The sequence below is a fragment of the Canis lupus genome, chromosome 3 (genome assembly GCF_003254725.2).
Source record: "Canis lupus dingo isolate Sandy chromosome 3, ASM325472v2, whole genome shotgun sequence".
Lineage (NCBI taxonomy): Eukaryota > Metazoa > Chordata > Mammalia > Carnivora > Canidae > Canis > Canis lupus.
In genome coordinates, this window is record NC_064245.1 from 67,091,968 (window position 1) to 67,095,855 (window position 3,888).

Genomic DNA, 3,888 nt, shown 5'->3' on the forward strand with positions numbered 1-3,888 from the left:
GGATTTTTACACCTCATAGCAACGGTATTACAATTTATTTACAACTTCATGTTGGCAGCTGCACAAACTCTTATGAAAAAGGACAATCACACCTTGGGGACCAGTAATTATAGGCAAAGGTATAAATTGGGCAAAGCAGTGTAAGCATTTGGCACTTAAGTTGAAGAGAATAGAAATGGCTTTGGCAATTGGACAGAAAGCCAGTCTCTTGTTCGTTATGAGGCCATGAACTAATTAAACTGAACTTGTCAGAATGGACGGATGAATACATTGAACTGGATTTTGGCACTGACTGGTCCCACGCTCATGAAAACCAAGTTGTTTTAGTGATGTCATCATTTGGAACTTCTAACTATGATATCACTTTTGACAGAATTAATGTGGAATTAATACCATATGTACAAGCATTAATAGGTATTGACTTTGAACACTCAGTGATCATTTGAGGTTGGTCTCCAACAGAAAACTATGAGATAGGTCTTCTTAGCATCTCCTGTTATCAAATATCAAACCCAGATTAGATGAGGATTTCAAGACATTTGTCAGAATTCCTCCAAGACAAATCTATAGATGTGTTTCTAAAAAAATATTTGCATAGGGACATGGTTTAAAAGAAGTTTTACTTGTAGTAGCATTGAATTAGAGGGATGAGTAGATCTAAAATTAAATTCACAGTTAACTAAGAAGAAATTGCAGAGTTCTTTTTGTTTTTAAATGAAACTTTGGGTTTTAGTTATAATTTAAACTAACATATGAGATGTTCTTATTAATCAAACTGGTGCTTATGTTTTCTAATTTTCCAGGGTAAATGAGCTCTCTTCCTTTTCTCACCTCTAAACATACTGTCTCGGTGAAATTTATCTTATGTTCATCACAGCAGGTTCTTCTGAATCTTGGGGGTGAAGTGGGTGTAGTAGTTTTTATTAATTAAACAAGTAAGTATTTAATATCTTCTATGTTCTGGGTATTTTTAGTATCTTTTCAGATTCTTTATAAGTAATTCCTTGCATTTGCATGGAAATGAAAATCTAGAAAATGTTATTTCATCCATGCAACACCACAATGTCTATGTATGTGATTTAACACCTCAGCAAAAGACAAAAACTCAAGACAGCATCCTGACTCAATGGGGAAGCTGGGGGTAAGCCAGGGTATTCTTTGGATAGTGTAAAAAACTTATTTAGCAGGATTCTCTGTGGGATACTTTTTATAGTTGATTGCATTCATCCTCACAATAGTCTATTTCACAATTGAAGAAATGGAGGGTCTTGTTTAAGGTAACTGTTAATTGAACTCACATGTGCTCCATTTCAAAGGTGGTGCTTTTTTTTCTAATAGGTACCCTGCCTGCCTAGTACTTTGCCTGACTGGAGCTAAGAAGCAGATATATCAGATGCAGAAGCAGGTTAAGCTTGTGTTTGTGGCGTCAAAACAACATGATGGACCAGGAACTGGCTCCAGTGCTGGTTTGGGCACATGTTCATTGCTTCACTTTGGCAAATCCCACAGTGTTTTTGTGTATGTTCCCCCTTTGAGATGGTGACATTTGCTCATGAGGATTCCTATGAAAACCTAAGCCAACACCACTAAGTGTACAAAGTACTGTTGAAATGTCTGCCATTATTCTTTAGGATTGTGATGTTTCTCAATGGGATAGGTCAGTAGTTCTTATGGGTATAAATGAGTTATTTTATTAAACATATTTGGTTTCTTTTTTTTTAAAGATTATTTATTTATTTATTTATTCATGAGAGACATATACAGAGAGAGGCAGAAACACCAGCAGAGAGAGAAGCAGGCAGGCTGCATGCAGGATGCCTGATGCAGGACTCGATCCTGGGACTCCAGGATCACACCCTGGGCCAAGGGCAGGCACTAAACTGCTGAGCCACCCAGGGATTCCCCCCAAACATACTTGGTTTCTGAGAGAGTTTAGTCACCCAATGCAAACAGAGCAAGGGACATCTTTTTTTTTTTTTTTTTTTAACATAAAGATTAGAAAGAAGGTGGATGATGGAACCCACATAGCCCAGCATAGGGCCTTCAGAATAAGGCTGTCCCACCAACTTTACCCAACTACCAACAGTGGTTCTTTGGGCAAGACACCAAACTTTCTAAATGTAAGTTTCCAAAAAGTGAGACCAACAATACGTCTCTCTGAGGGTTGCTGTGTTAGTTTCCTGCAGCTGCCATAATAAAGCACCAAAAGCTGGATGGGTTAGACAACAGAAATTTATTGTCTCATGATTCTGGAAGCTTGAAGTCTAAGATCAAGGTGTTGGCTGGGTTGCTTTCTTCTGACAGCTGTGAGGAAAAATCTGCTCCCTGCCTCTCTTCTAGCTTCTGAGGGTTTGCTGGCAATCTTTGGTATCCCTTGGCTTGTAGAAGCATCACCCCAATCTCTCCCTCCATGTTCACATGATGTTCTCCCTATGTGTGTGTGTGTCTGTGTCCAAATTTCCTCTTTTTTTTTTTTCTTCCAAATTTCCTCTTTTTAAAAGGACATAAGTCATATTGGATTGGGGCCCACCTAAATGACCTCATCTTAACTAATTATATCTACAAGGACCTTATACCCAAATGAAATCACATTCTGAGGTCCTGAGGGTTAGGGCTTCAACATATGAATTGGAGGGGGGTGGATAATTCAACCCGTAACAGTTGTTTTGTGGATAAAAAAAAACAAGATAATGCATATGAAATGCCTAGTACATTTGACTCCTGGCTGGTACTCTGTGCTAATAGAGCTTCATTCTTGTTGGTTAATGATGCTTTGGAGTTAGGGCAAGAGTTTGAAATGTGGAATTGATCTCTTTATGGCTTTGCACAGGAACTTTATCATGAGGACTAGAAGCTACGTTTGTAGTTATTAATTACTGTTTTCTCACAGTTCTCTTGGACTTTTTCCTTGGTTCGTGGGCTTTTGAGGGACGTCCAGCTCTACATACAGACCAATATGTCCTGCCCAGCCACCTGCTTTGGATTCAAGTCAACTCCCAGGGGTTTTGTAACAGATGTGTAAAATGTTCCAGGCTACCTTTTCATCATTTATATTAAAATAAAATAAAAAAAAACTTAGATGAAAAGTTTGCCCTGAATGCATTCTATATAAAAATCACATTAGTGGTTCATTAGAAAGAGCAGGCTAAATTTAACAAAGAAATTAATAAATGGATATAACAAAGAGTAACCATTAATGGGACGCCTGATTTCATGTATGTGTACTAACAAATTGAGCTACTTGCACAACAACCCTGGAAAGTAGGTACTATGGTTTCTGTTTTGGATGGAGAATCTCAGATCAAATACACCACTGATGGTCAACAATTGGCAACCAGCCAAAGCAGACCTCATGGTCAATTGTGGCTGCTCAGTGTGTTCATCCCATGACCCCACAGAGTGTGAGTATCAGCAAGATGGGTGAGAGAGTCTCTGTTTCCTAGCTGGGACTGTCACCTAGCATCTCCGAGTCTCCATTTTCCCATTAAAAAATGGAAGCAAATCTATCATTTGCATGGGGGGGCGGTTTATAAGGATTGGGGGTGAGAATCTATGACACAGGATTTAGCTCATGCAGGAAGCCCAAAACATTTTGTTGAAGAAATAAGAATGAACAAGTAGATGAGTAAGAAAATTCACAGAAAGACTGTTGAAGACTAAACATGATTGTATAAGCAAATATCAGGGAATGTGATTGAGTGTACACACTAGAACTGATTTTCTTTAACATTTGAAGATATTTAAAAGGCAGAATCTATTACAAAAGAAAGCAATTCTGATTTGGAAGCACTTATTGAGCATTTGCTGTGGGTGAGGCAATGTTGTAAATGTTATTTACTACCTACCTCATGAAGTAGATGTTATGTCCACCACTATTTACAGATGAGC

General features: G+C 38.2%; 1 long non-coding RNA gene across 1 annotated transcript; it reads left to right on the forward strand.

Annotated features, from left to right (window-relative positions):
- Positions 1-372: 372 nt before the first annotated feature.
- LOC112653891 (uncharacterized) lies at positions 373-3,039 on the forward strand. Its single transcript, XR_003132602.3, has 4 exons — positions 373-447; positions 804-935; positions 1,339-1,518; positions 2,891-3,039. It is a non-coding gene; the product is annotated as an uncharacterized LOC112653891 (long non-coding RNA).
- The last annotated feature ends 849 nt before the right edge of the window (positions 3,040-3,888 follow it).